The sequence below is a fragment of the Nelumbo nucifera genome, chromosome 5 (genome assembly GCF_055504915.1).
Source record: "Nelumbo nucifera cultivar China Antique chromosome 5, China Antique-T2T, whole genome shotgun sequence".
Lineage (NCBI taxonomy): Eukaryota > Viridiplantae > Streptophyta > Magnoliopsida > Proteales > Nelumbonaceae > Nelumbo > Nelumbo nucifera.
The window spans coordinates 18,921,608-18,937,201 of NC_142653.1; the positions used below are offsets into that span (position 1 = coordinate 18,921,608).

The following is a 15,594-nucleotide window of genomic DNA, read 5'->3' on the forward strand; positions in this document are numbered from 1 at the left end:
GAATCAAGATAGATAGGGACCAGGGAGTGAAGGGTCTTGTGAGGGGCATCAATTGGATGCCTAGGATCCCTTCCCTTTTCTGCGCCTACTTTGGTGGGCATCTTGATCTTTTCTCCATGTAAACCCTGATACAATTAATAGCACCCAACCCTTACAATACACAAGCACTTGAAACATATTCATATGTAAGCATCTGATCTGATGTAGTATTAGTGGTTGATGGAGAGCCAGATTAGTAGCACTACAGATTGGTATGATAGTACCACTGTTTGGCTCACATGGTGTAGTGTGGGTTGATATGTAAATTATAAAGAAAATCTGTTTTAGCTTTTGGTTTGTTGACTGCTCATTTGTTTCTTTTGGTCTTCAAGGGCGGGAAGGACGGGTGATGGGGAGACGAGTCGAGAGAATCGAGAGAGTCGAGACCCTAAACAATGGGCCCGGTTCTGGCTCCATAAATTCTGACATTGGTCAGCCACATGGCTAGACCGGGGAGCAACGACTTAACGATCAAGTGTGTCTTTACTCTTTAGTCTCACTCTCTGGTTATATATATATTATTTATATAAAATTAATTAATAGGAGAGAGTGATTGACCATGGTTAGTTTTATTATTAAGAAAATAATAATAATGACGCATGTGAACCACTTATTTTATCATCACTAATGTTGACTTCATGAGAGGTATACATGTTATTAATAAAACTATTTGGCAAGGGATCTTCAGAGGTTTTCAAAAAAATTGGATAAATTTAAGAGACTGTCAGAAATTTGAAGAGGAATTTCAGATAATAACCCTTAATTTGAATAATGCACCTTCCTATAATCCTATTGGAAGGCATTTTGGCAGACAACAAATAGTTTAAAAGGAATTGGAACCCTAAAAAACAGTTCTGGTAATGGATCGATCCTGCATGCTCCCTCGCCATCCACAGGGTTGCAAAGAGAGAGAGAGAAAAGATATGGACTTGATTATAGATTAAGGAATCTCATGAGTAGATCTGTTCATGGGCCAAGTTTTGGGCCTAACTTTTCATTATATCGGGTTTGGGTTTTGGGTTAGATCTATTTAAATTGACAAAAGTCAAGCCCGAGCTTAACCCATGAGTTGTCAGAATGATGGATCGGGGACAAAAATAAATAAATAAAAATTCCTTTTTTTTATAGTAATTACATATTTACACATTTAGAACTTAGAAGAGGATTAAGGGGTCCAGAGAGAGTAGGATATATGTGAGGTCTATTGAATTTTAATTATACTTACACTAGTGAGGATTCGTGTGATGTACGAGTTTTGTTATGAGAAATTAAACTAGAAGGACCCTTACGATATTTTCAATTTGGCAAGTCAATTTTATTTTTAATTTTTTATTGAATACTTTTAAAACTTTATTCATGTAATTATTTTTCAATGGATATTAAATAATAAACATCTCAACTACACTAAAGAAAAAACTCACTTGTTGAAGGAATCATACTTAGTACTATAACTGCAAGGTTCAGACTGTCAATACAGCCCAATATGTTACAAGGGGTGTATCGACTTTGAACATGGCATTTTTTTTTATTATTTTGAAATTTCAAAGGGGTTGAAAAAAATGTATTTAACATTTAAAATAAAAACATCATATCAATGACCTGTTGGATGTTGATACAATATGTATCAATACAATGTGATAATATAGGGCAATATGTTGCAAAATTTTGATCCTAATCCGAACCCACCAAGAAAATTATTCATGAAGCTGTGTTTGGTTTGAAGAAAAAAGTAGAAAAATCTTTACAAACCTTGTAATTTTTTTTTCATTTCCCTACCTTTTTCTTCAAACCAAACATAACCTAAAAAAAAGAAACTAATATAAATGGTGTATTAGCGCTTACGTATAGGATCTGCTAACTAGGTATATATTTCATAATTTTTGTAGGCAGTTCCACAAGTCCGAGTGTGCGACGCAATTAGTCTATGTTGGTTATCAAATATCTGACACAAGTAAACAACTGGATCGTGGATACCAAACCCCATTTCGGAGGACCATTAATCAAACAAAGCTTTAGGAAAGATCCATTCCTTCTTTTATTATTATTATTTTTTTTTTTACTTGAAAGCTGTGATTACAATTCTTATCTTTTCCAACATTTTCTATAGTTTTTTATTTTATTTTATTGTTTGCGTGTTGTCGGAGCCAGAGCCATTACTTGTGACTTGTGTGTCGGGGACCATACATTGAACAAATGAACGCATCCAAATCCCCGCATTTAAAATTCCGTCCTCCATTTCTAATTCCTCCTGATCATCAACTCCCACGATCTGAAATCTGAATGCTCGCGATGAATTCGTAAGGTGGGCCACGGGCCGCGTGGGTGTTCAATGGACTCTGATCTCAAGAAAAAGTTTGTCATGTGGAAGATCCGTTATCAAGTCACAATATAAAGTGGATAGGAGAGGCCTAACAGATATATAGTGGTAGTTGTTAATGGGGGCCCATGAAAAAGCGCGTCGGTGCACATGTGATGTGCCATGCATGACCTCCACGAAGTCTCTTTCACATTAATTATTGAGACCGTTGCAACTCTTCTTTCTCTTCGATTCGCAGAGTCCACCCTAGATATTTGATAGTGAGAGAAAGTAAGAAGAAGAAATTATAGACCAGTCGGAAGAGAGATAGACTGTAAATTAATATCAGTTAAATGGCAGGAAAAAAGGATAAAACTAAAAAAATAAAAAAAACAGAAAAAACGGAGAAAAAGGAGATAGACCATTTTCACTTGTGAATTGAATTTTACATTTTTTTTTAAAGAAATATTAAAAAATATAGTGAAAATCATAGTACAGATACGCCATAAGCTATTGCTTCCCACTACTCAGTCGCTTACTCTGTGTGCAAGATATGTGTATTGATGGTTGCAGATTTATCAATATTGTTTCAGATGGCTCTACAAGCACTGTAGCAATGAAGTACTACCACTCGGGGAATTATTATAAATGAAACACATACCATATGTGGCACATTTAAAAAATAGGTGGGTCCACTAAATGGACCCAAGATTAGGGATGCTCATGGTTTGGTTAACCAACCCATGGACCAATATTTGAGACCGAACCAATTTTATGTTTTTTTTTTTAAATATCAAATAGAAGCTGAATCAAATCAATTAGCTAAGGTTTTTGAAACTCAATTGCACAACGAACCGTTTAGGGGTCTGGTTTTGGGGTTGAATGGTCCGACCGTTCAAACCAAATGGATAGCCGATTTAAAAAAAAAAATAATAAAAAACAGCTAAATCGTTGAATGGTTCGAATGACTTGACCACCCGGGTCAGCGGTTTGCTGACCAAACCAACGTTTTTTGATGAAATATCATCTCTAAGGTAAAACGGAACCGGTCACCTGACCTCTTTCCGGTTTTTTCAGTTGATCGGTTTGATTTTCTCGGGGTTTTTTTGTTTTTAAATTTATGTATATATAATATTATAAAAGATGAAGGTTAGGGATGTGGAAATAGCTTGTGATAACAGATCCGAACCCTCTAATGTATGGGATATTCTTAAATAATAAACAAATAACTCACTAGTGATGTATGGTGAGTCACTTGCCTTTAGTTGAATTTTTTTTTTTTTCTTTTTAACATCAGACAAAGAACATTTGGAGGACCTATGAAATGTGTCCCTAATGATAAGTGACGTTTTTGGATAGGATTGTAGATAGAGGTGATTACTGTTAGCCCAACCTGGCCCAGAATTATATATTTTTTAAATATATATAAAAATAAAAAGATCAAAACATTATATTTATTATATAAAATGATTTAGAAATGACTTGGGTGTCACATATAATAATTAAAATAAACTAAAATAAATTCCGTGAAGCTGGAACTTATGAACCTTATAAAACTATTGTATTTTCTCGAGAGTCATTTTGAGAGTGGAAAACCATGAATAGTTATATAGGCATGAAATTTTCATGTAGGATTTTTCCTATTTTCTTTACTGTTTTTAGATTCCAAGAAAAAAAAAGAAAAAGAAAAGAGGGGTAAGAAGAGGTGAATAGGTCAACCAATACAAAAAGTAATGGGAAGATATGCATATGTCACTTTTTTTTCTGATAATTAAATAAACACTTTATATTTGGATATGTGGATAGTGATACTTTATAGACGGAACTTTTAAATGTGTTAATTTAGTATTTGAATTTTTAGAAATATACATTTAAGTCCAATTTACAGTAAATTAAAGTAATGGTGAGTAGACTTATTCATGGGGTGGGCTCGGGCTTAGCTTTTGTCAAAATTCCAATGGATCCGGCTCAAAGCCTGACTTATGAACAGGTATAATGGTGAGGGGTAAAATTATGAAAATGGGTCTTGATTATCTTTTTTTCACTATTTCTTCTACCTTTGGACTTGGAGCGCAAACCAGCAGTGGTAAAATAAATTCACCCCAATTAGGGATTGTTTACATTGTTGTCATTGTTTGCATCCAAAGAAAGGTTTTAAAAATCGATCGGGAAATGGAACCACTTTGGCCATTGGTTTTCGTGTTAATGGTTTGACCGTTCGGTTTGAACGGATGGCCCATTCAAACTTAAAAAATATAAAAATAATAATAATTAACTAAAATATGACCAAAAAACAGTTGCCTAGGTCGAATTGGCAGACGATTTGGTCAATCGGGTCAACAAGTTGTTGACCAATGATTAGGTTAAGGGTGAAACGAAACCAGTTGCCTTGATGGTTTATAGACCGAATGGTTCAACCGTCCAAGTCAACAACAGTTTGAAAACACTAATTCAAAGTTTAAAGGTAGAAGAAAAATGAACAAAAAAATAAAAAGAGTAAAAAGCATGAACATTTTCATAATTTTATCCCACATCGTAAGATCAATTTAATTGAGTGGGATGTAAATGCATATCTTTGGAAGTTTAGGTATTAAAGTGATACATTTGAAAGTTTAAACCCTAAAATGAAAGCACCCCATAAAACAGGGTACCTATTTGTAATTTACCCATTATATTTTAATTTAATATTAACATTAAACTTGGTCATATTGGTAGTTGAAAGTTTTAATATATTAAAACTTGTTCAAATAGAGGAATTTATTCTCACCATGTGTGCAAAGTTTAGTGGGCTCATAACCAAATAATAGAGAATCGAATAGTGAGAAACTGAAAATGGGAGAATTCCTTGAGACTATGTTTGATTTGAAAGAAAATAAGAGGGAAGCAGAAATTTGAGGAAAATTCTTAACAAAATTTGTGAAATTCCTTAAAATTTTTTCCCAATTCTCTGTTTCTCTTTTTCTTTATATTAAACCAAATACAGGACAATTTACATATCTTAAAATTAGCATATTAAGAACAAAATATGTTTTCTATGAATGGTAACATCGAATTTGTCCGACTCTTGACTTCGTTGCATTAGACTTTACAATGTGGGGCCACTGAAATTAAAAGAATAGTGGAGGACAAAAAAGAGTGTCAAACTCTAGAATTCTTGGACTTACAGACATTGTGGAACCCATGAAATGAATACTACTAGAAAGACGACAGAACATGTCTTTTATGGGTCTGCCTGTAGGCCGAAGAAAACAAAGAGTTATATTGCTTTTGATTTATCAAAAAAAAAGAGTCATATTAACACCTTGTTTAATTACTAGCTCATTTAAATATAGCATTTTAATTACATATTTAATTATTAAAATTAAATAAGCACCTTTGCCACTGGTTAGGAATTGAGTGGTAATAAAATATCAGCTCAAATTGTTATCTCACAACTTATCAATCATACTAATTATTGCATAATTAGAAACAATCATCTGTATAAGAAGGGCCAGAGTTGCCCTAATTAGGTTGAAGTTGTGGGGTCGTAAAGTTGATATAAACTGAGGCATTTGTATCTCAGTGATTGGATTGATGAATCAGAGACTCAGAGGCTCAGAGGTTAATAGGAATACAAGGAGTCCGGATCTGTATCTGTTCCTTACAAGGACCTTCCCACATTGATCTTATAGTATGTCTTGGCCACACAACGGGAATATCTTTGATAAATGTATTTTTTTATAGATGAAGAGATGTTCTCTATACATAGTGGGATGTGATTATAAGGTCTGTGTGAGAAGTAGATCCCAATTCGAATAGTGATGTGGGTTAGCCTGGCTCAGTCCACATAGGGCTAGAAGGCCCAGCCCACTAACACCTGCTAACGTCAGACACGGTAGGTGAGAACCCTGTTGTCTTTATACGGAGCCAATCACATAACTATCTGGCGTACCGCCAAGGCTTACAGTCTGACCTTGTCCCGCTCTCACCAAGGCGTTCATCTTCACCTACCACCAGCACGCTCAAGTATAAATAAGAGGTAACTGCCCCTTGAAAAGAGGTTGGAACGGAGTAATTCCAACACTACTCGCTCATTTACTTCCTGCACCAACATTGTCTACCTAGCATTAATTCAGGGAGATCTAGTGCATCTGAGGACTCTCTCCAGGAGCACTTTTGCACTCTCCCCTACTTCACACCTCTTACTAACTTGAGCGCCGGAGCCTCCGCATCGGGTATCCACCCCGAGGTCTCTGACACTTCCTATCTTGCAACATCTCAGGTCACCAGGGACCCCGCCTCGGCTACCATAGTCCTCGGAAGGAGTACTTCACTTCGGCTTTCCATCCTCGTCTTTGGTCAACCTCTTTCGAGGCCTCGAGGTCCTTGGCTAATGCTCGGAGCTTGAAGGGTGAATTTACCTTGTTGCCCTCGACCAACCCGTGCGGAAACTATTGGCGTCGTTAGTGGGAACTTGGTTGCTAAGACGACCCCCACTTCAGGATAAACAATAATAACACTCTAAGATCCAAAATCCCTTTAAGCTCGGAAGCCATGGTCAGGAGAGCCAGGAACAATCTGAACCTGGTTACCTACAAACAGTTTCAGGTCGTCCTCGATCGCTTGGACCACCTCACCCAACGAATGGAAGAAGTCTGCCCCCGAGTAGAAGGTCCCTCTCAAGGCGGCTGCCCCGCTGGGGTGTCAGAGGATCAGGGAACATCAATGTACCGGCCCTCATCCACGGTAATCCGTTGGCCGAACCGTCATAATCGAGCAATAATCGCCTCCCCGACTCACCTTGAAGGAATGTCTGTCCTCCTAGCCAAAGGGAGAGTGTGCCTGCTCAATCCAAAGACAGTCATCAACCTTCGGACTAGCACCACCGCCGCCATAGGGAAGCCTTCGAGGACGATGATGGGCAGTCCGGCCACCCTGGAGTTCGCTCCTGAGGCGAGAGCCGACACCACCCCACTCCACCTCTCGTCTCAGACCTCAAGGACGTTTTTAATGATCGTCGTGCCCACAGAAGAGTGCACGACCCTGTCTCGGAGTATTCGGGAGTTTGAGCCGACACCCTTTGAGCCCGCGAAGACAGGAGCAGGGCCCATGCCCGTGCTGACCCAGGGATTGCCGAGTTGCGAGTCGAGATTGGGGCCATCAAGGACGAGCTCTGCCAAGTCAAGGAGAGTTGAGTTGACGCCTCAACCAATCATGGCGACTCCGTTGGTCACATGGACACATTCACCCATGAAATCATCTCGGAGCCGCTCCCCCTACACTTCAAGGCTCTCACACTAGAGACATACGACAGAAGCACTGACCCCGATGACCACCTGGAGGGTTTTAGGGCGCTCGTGATACTATACGGCTATTCTGACGCCTTGACGTGCCGGACCTTCCAGGCTACCTTCAGGGGGGGCGCTCACCCCTGGTTCTCCAACCTTCCTCCTCGATCAATCAGCTCGTGGGAGCAATTTACAACTCTGTTCCTCACCCGCTTCATCAATGGCAGACGATGCCAGAAGAGCGTAGTTTCTCTGATGTCGTTCAAATAGGAGTCGGGTGAAAGCTTGCGGTCTTACATCGACCACTTCAAGAAAGGAGATCTCAAAGTGTGAAACCTCGACCCCATGGTCTCCATGCACGCGGCCATCTCCAAGACCCAGTCGAAGACTAGACTCGAATTACTCAAAAAGGCCCAAAAATACAATATGGTCGAAGAGCCTTCGATCGGGGACGAAAAAGAAAGGGCAGCCGAATGCCACGACGGGTCCCTGGAGAATAACAAGAAAGGTGGAACCAGCACCACCCTGGCAACAATGGCGGCAAAGACAACAAGAAGCCCACCACCCTGGCCTTCAGGGACTACACGCCACTCAACTCCACCCGCACCCAGATTCTGATGCAGATAGGCAAAGAGAAGTTTGTGAAGTGGCCAACAAAACTGAAGCAAAACCCCAAGAAGGGGAACCCTACGAAGTATTGCAAGTACTGCTGTGGCATCGGGCACGACACCGAGGACTGTTACGACCTAAAGAATGAAATAGAGTCCCTCATTTGCCGAGGACACCTCAAGCAGTTCGTCGGAGGAGAGGCCGACACCTTGTCATCCCAGCAGCAGCAGCACCAGCAAGTGGCAAGCATCATCGACGTCATCACCGGGGGCATGGCCTCGGGTGGAGCCTCGGCCTCAACTCGAAAAGCCTACGCCAGGCAACTCAACATCCAGGAGCTTGCCCCAAAGAAGTAGACTGTATTTGCAAGCCCACTCCATAGTGGTCCTGAAAAATTGGCCCCTTAGGGCCGTCCTCGCCAAGCCAGAGACTTCAGGACGCCTGATTAAGTGGGCAATAGAACTATCAGAGTTTGACATACAGTATCAATCGAGGCCTGCGATCAAGGTGCAAGCCTTGGTTGACTTCGTAGCAAAAAGCACTTTTAGTAAACCCTTCGGTCAGCCTCGCGAAGATGAGCCAAAAGAAGAACGAACGACCGAGGAGGTCGCCCCCGCGTGGAGACCTTTTGTCAACGGTTCATCCAACGCCAAAGGGAGTGGAGCGGGCCTCATTCTCCTCACCCCCAACAATGTCGTCAAAGAATATGCGTTGAGATTTGAGTTCCATGCATCCAACAATGAAGCCGAGTACGAAGCCCTCTTGGCGGGGTTGCAACTCGCTTGAGAGCTCAGCTCCAAGCACGTTGAAGTCCTCAACGACTCGTAGCTGGTGGTGAATCAAGTCAATGGTGAGTATGAGGCCAGAGAACAAAGCACGTCAAAGTCCTCAGTTCCAAGCAATGCTTCTCTCTACAGCAAGTCTTGCGATCCGAGAACTCCCGAGTTGATGCCCTCTTCAAATTAGCAAGCACCTCGGATGCAGCCCTCGGCCGCACTATGCGCGTGGAAAGACTAGCCCGACCCTCCATAGAGGACATCGAAATCCTACTCATGGAGGCTGAACCATCTTGGATGAATCCTACCGTCGACTTCCTACTGACAGAAAGGCTACCCGATGATAGGAACAAGGCCCGAAAACTCCGACGACAGGCAGCACACTACACTTTGCTAGAAGGAAAATTGTATATGAGGTCCTTCACATTGCCTTACCTCCTATGCCTCCACAAGGAGGAGGGCGAGTATGTGCTCCAGGAAATTCACGAACGCATCTACGGCAATCACCTTAGTGGCCGGACCTAGCCCAAAAAACATTAAGGCAACGGTACTTCTGGCCGACACTTCACAAGGACGCGGTCGAACTGGTGTGGAAATGTGATCAGTGTCAGAGACATGCCAACATCCTCTGGGCGTACCGAACCACACCTCGGACAGCGACGGGAGAAACGCCCTCCATCCTACCTATGGCATGGATGTAGTGATCCCAGCTGAGATTGGCCAACCAACGCTTCGGATCCAAGGGTATACCAAGGATGAGAATGACGAGGCACTTAGAGCAAACTTAGACCTGCTAGAAGAAGCCTGAGAACAAGCACAGATTAGGATGACTACCAATCAGTAGCGAATGACCTGCTACAACTCTAGAGTGAAAGAAAAGCACTACAGAGAGGGAGACCTCGTCCTCGGGAAGGTCATGGTTCTTGAACCTGGACGTGGAACTCGGAGAACTTAGAAAACTTAGATGGAAGACCCGTTCCTCAGACGTGGAACTCGGAGAACCTCCAGATGTACTACCTCTATGTTGGCAAGCTTCCGCAAAGGCTTCTCCCTCGACGTGTCAGTGGTGGGTCTCTTCTTTCCCACCTCGGGCCCCTCCGTGGGTCTCTTCGGCGCCTCTTCTCGAGCGTGGAATAGTCTCAACATCAACTCCACGCCCCTGAGCCGAGCCCACACCATCATCGCCACGATGGTCCTGAGGGCGTTAGGTACAAGCTGGCTGATAGTGAAGTCGTACCACTTCAACAGCTTGGAGATCATGGTTGGAAGGGAAAACTTCAGGCCAGACTCTAAAAAATGCTAGTAGATGTAGATTTCTCCCTCCTCGGGGGTCCACAGCCTATTGCCCATGTCGGGGACCCTCAGGCTATAGGACCAAGGTATGTGGAACCTCTTCGCCAGGGATTTGACCTCGCACACGTCCAAGGAGCTGTCAAACTCCGAACGTGGGACGCCAGCATCAGCCACCCTTCGGGCAGCACTCCCCCTACTGGTCTAGCAACGAGTTATGCGGCATCACCCTCGGAGAGAGGAGATCTCTCAGGCTCTCTTGGCGACGCCGAGGCGGCGCTTTCATGGGGAGAGTCATTCCCCCGGTGACTACCCTCGGCACCCCTCGAGGTTAACCTCTCCCTCCAAACAGCCACCTCACGTCGATGGGGGACTATAGCTAAAGAACCTAGAGAAGACAAGGGAGAGGGGGTTGCAGGAGAGCTCCATCCTGAAATGTTCGGGAGTTCATGGCACTCGGGACCAGAGTCTGAAAATGACATTTTGAGATTACCTAAAAAGGATGGAATGTCCCGAAGAAAAAAAGAAGCAAAAGAGTTATGGACACTTGGGAGTTAGGGAGTTGTGTTCACTCGAGAGCAAGGGTGTTTAAGTCTAAATGGAGAAGAAAAGCACCGACAGGGCCCCTATTTAAAGGAAAATGAGCGGCTTGGATTTCTCTAAATCCAACGGCTGAAATCAATCTGCTCCCACCATCCAACTGCGATGTGCCACCTAGCGCAGGCCCTTGGAAGACGAAACGACGCCCAAAGCAACGGTTTAGATTGGTGCAGATCCAACGGACGAAGGAGCCCCCTAGCGCAAGCCCTCGGAAGACGAAACAACACCCAAAGCAACGGTTCAGAACGACACAGATCCAATGGATGTGGGAGCCCCCGGTCCTGTGAACCAGTCTCACCGCACCTCCTAGCGCATGCCCTCGGAAGGCGAAATGACGTTGGGTGAACCGCAAAGACCGCCTGCAGCAACCCACCGAGCAAACCGAAAGGCCCGCTCGTCACAGACCACCGGATGGACTGTTCAACCCGGTAAACGCAGGACTCCTGGGATGGTCGTCCCTTGCACGGTAGCCCTGCTAACGTGACTTGCCCGTGTGAGATATGGGACACCCTCGCCAGGCCGAGGCATCCACATCACTTGCGCTTCCGAATTGAAGAGTGACGGCATGAACAACGAAGACAACGCCACTACAGGGCATCCCTCGGTTGACGATTCTGAAGGCATAACGACCACTACTCCCAGTGACCGAAGCCGAAGCCTCACTTCGATTACCACCCTCATTATGGGCAAAAGCCGAGGCCTCACCTTGGTCTCGGGAGTGGGGGGCAAGTGATGTGGATTAGCTTGGCCCAACCCACATTGGGCTAGAAGGTCCAACCCACTAACGCATGCTAACGTCAGCCACAATAGGCTTTACCCTGCTACCTTCGTACGGAGCCAATTACATAACTATCTGGTGTGCCACCAGGGCTTGCAGTCTGACTTTGTACGGCTCTCATCCGAGGCGTTCATCTTCACCTACCACCAACACGGTCAAGTATAAATAAGAGGTAACTGCCCCTTGAAAAGGGGCTGGAACGGAGTAACTCCAACATTACTCACTCATTTACTTCATGCACCTACATTGTCTACCTAGCATTAATTCAGGGAGATCTGGTGCATTCGAGGACTCTCTCCAAGAGCACTCTTGCACTCTCCCCTACTTCACACCTCTTACTAACTTGAGCGTCGGAGCCTCCGCCTCGAGTATCCACCCCAAGGTCTCTGACACTTCCTGCCTTGCAGCATCTTAGGTCACCAGGGACCCCACCTTGGCTAGCAGTCCTCGGCTACCAAATCCTCGGAAGGAGTACTTCGCTTCAGCTTGCCACTCTCATCTTCGGTCAACCTCTTTCGAGGCCTCAAGGTCCTCGGCTAACACTCGGAGCTTAAAGGGTGAATTTACGTTGTTGCCCTTGGCCAACCTGCGCGACAACAAATACTAAGACCCTTTACAAATTTTGTATAAGTTTTCTTACATTTCCCTTCCTTTCCCTATTTTTTCCTTCAAACCAGACATAGTATAAGTGTGAAGGCAAGGCAAGGTGCCCATGAGGTCCATGGGCCATACTAAGACAACCTGCAATCTCCACTGTGCGAATGATGGCAGCAAGAGCAACCTTTCTGCTCGGAATTCTATGTTTCTTTTGTTGTAACTACGGATACGTAGCTGTGCAGCTTTTAGTATGCATGGTCGCTTCAGAACCCACCGGCTGTACACAAACAAGGCGAAGAGAAATCTAGGGCTCCCCTACGTTAACGTTAAATCCAATGGAAAAGTATCCATACCCATTTTTCGGCAAGGTCAACAGTCAACTTGCCATCTTGTTGTCCTTAGCTTGTGGGGTTCCCATTTAGTTCTTGTCCAAATCCTGTTCCAATCTGACCCAACTGCCGGTGGGGTCCGGTCCTTTTCCTACTTGGAACTTGGACCGCCTGAGCCGGTCTGGTTCTACACCAACCAATAAACTAAAATTTGCTTTCACGTCTCTTGATGCGTACACAGTAAAAAGGGCACGGACGAGGTTCTGAGAAAGGCAACAACGATTTTGTTTCAAATTTTCGACTTTCTCTACTTTCAAGGAGGAGAGGAGTGAAAATGGAAAACAAACAAGTTTGTTACTGTTTGCTTTAAGTAGAGTTTTTGCTTAAAAGAGATTAATGCTCAAAACATGGCTAGTTATCATTCAATAATGACGGCAATCCTTGCAACTTGCAAGCAAAAATTCTACACATACTGTACAATAATCTGGTCGCATATTGGGAATATCTCTCCATGAATTTAATATATTTATTGCCCACGCACAAAGTTCAGATCTTCTACCAATAAAACATGTTCCAACCCTCTACTAACTTGATCTAATACCGCACATCTCACCATGACATTGAGACCGTACATCTCATGCACCTGCCATGTGAGATTTCATATTGATAGAGGTTTGGAACGTATTTAGTTAACAGGTAATCCAGACTCGCATGCATATGCCATTGTCATTGTCATTAATAAACTTAAAAGATTAATAATAATAATAATAATAAACAAAGCTACACTATGACTTATGATACTAACATTAGTTGATGTGTCCTAATTCTATATTAAGTCCCCTCGTTGTTCATCAATCAACATCCCATAACAACCCAAGCCAGCCTTGTGATATGTAGAATATAGGCAGAGATGATGACTTATCAATGGTAAATCAAGGTTTTCTAGCCAAGTGTAGCAGAGATTTGGCGTCCAATCCCCCTCGCACCAGGGTTATGGGGGGTCCACTTGACACCCTTCAAATGGGAGGTGAGTCGTCAAACCCGTGGAACTGTAGGCTTTCTATGAATGAACTTCACATGCACCCTACTCTGTTCCCCACTGCCGATTCCCATGTCTTGTAATGATAATAACCTTACGAAAAAAATAATAGTATTGAAATAACTAAACTTGAGGCTAAAAGGTAAAGTGGGCCATTGGATGTAGGGGGTGTTGGAGAAGGTGGTTGGTTTTAATTGGAACTTTATCACTTATTAAGGTGGTTAGCTCAGCTTATCAGAAAAGTGGAGTAGGATTGGAGGTGGAATGGGGCAGCCTTATTGACTTGCAGCACAATAACAACGAGGAAGCTACCCCCCATTCAGTTTTTTTTTTTTTTTCTTCTATTCTAACTCCATAAAATCCTCATCTGTCACAACTCACAACAAGTTTTGATCTTCTGTTTGAACTACTTCTGGACTAGTCGATATCCGAGTTGGGCCCAATCATTCAACTGCCCAGTAACGTATTGGCCCATCAAGACCCAATCAATATATGTCCGACCGCATCTTTATGTCTTTTTATAAAAAAGCTTTGATTGATTGATCCATTGATCAAAGAGTTAAATGTGCCTCTGCTGTTAGATTGTAATGATCAAACCAGGCTGTCGAATGTAGACAGCCAAACTTTCTCTGGGCCTTCACCTTTTAAACATGGAATTTGTAAGTTATGGGAGCCCCCAGATATAGGATACAGTACTGACCTTGGATGATCCAAGGTGTTGGGGCGATCCCTCTGGTGAGTGGTGAATGGTGATGAGATTCTCTAGCCCGTTCAAACATGTGCATGTCCCAGGTTCATAGTCTAAAATCACGGGAATCCAGTTGAACATTGAGAAATTCATATGCTTTCATTCTATAACTTAGGCCTTGTTCATTAAACGGTAAGCCATTTGTCTAGTTAATTAGATGTGTTTATTCAGGTAGATGTTTCTTGAGAAATACTTGCCCAGATAAGTGTATTTATTAGTATTATTTTTATTTTTCACGTGAAGTTATATAATTACAACGACCATTTTATCCATAAAAATGTCATTATTGAATGTATAATATTGTTCCATCATATGTTAATTATTTTCCATGAGGACAGAAAAGTAATTTACACAAGTCTCATATTGGCAATTTGGGAGACTTAAAAAAAACTTTGCATTCAATTTGAAATATCAATTATTAGACCAGACTCTAAGGACCAAAGTGTATTTATCAGGTTAGTTGGGTTTTTATAAATTTTAGGTTTTAATTTTATTAGAATATTCAGTTATTCTCAGACTCCTCTCAAACCCAATCTGATGTTGGCCCTAGTAATTCTAAGGCACCAAGAAAGAAAATCAATTATATGTTTGGAAATATTCTACTATCATGGATGTAGCGGGAACTGGCATAAGAATAGTTTGCAATAAATGTAAAAGTGATTTTTGCTATCAAAGTAGTGTTGGCACAAACTATTTGAGAAGACATGTCTTAAAATATTAGATGTCGAATATAGAAAATTTTAATATTTTAGCCTATTGGAATGCACAAGAAAAATAATTATCCTATGTTTGCCGCTATGCCACGTGATCTACTAAGTAGCATTGAAATATTGTTTTAGTGCATGAAACAAGATGCTAATGAGAGGAGCCAAATGACAGGTGAAACATTTGAGATATGCATTTATATAAAAGATTGGTTGGATGCAGAAATATACCGCAAGATAAAGAACATAATACACGCCATCCAATGTATCACGCGAAGAAGAGGAAGGAGGGACTTGAAGAATATTTTTAGATTATTATAAATTTTGAGATTTTCAATTTTATTTAATCTTGTAAGTTATCTGTAATATTTTTCAATTCCATTGTGAATTTTTAATTTTAATTGTGTTATAGCATTTTTTCATTTTCATTGTATTTTTTTTTCAATTTTGTTTAATCATTTTATATTTTTATTGTATGAATCGATTATTCATATGGAACAAAATTTTAAGAATATTTTTTTT

The 15,594-nt window shown here is 42.1% G+C and overlaps 1 long non-coding RNA gene across 1 annotated transcript; it reads left to right on the forward strand.

The window, feature by feature from the left end:
* The first annotated feature begins 14,243 nt into the window (after positions 1–14,243).
* Positions 14,244–15,594, forward strand: LOC148791269 (uncharacterized). Its single transcript, XR_016076761.1, has 2 exons — positions 14,244–14,500; positions 15,248–15,594. It is a non-coding gene; the product is annotated as an uncharacterized LOC148791269 (long non-coding RNA).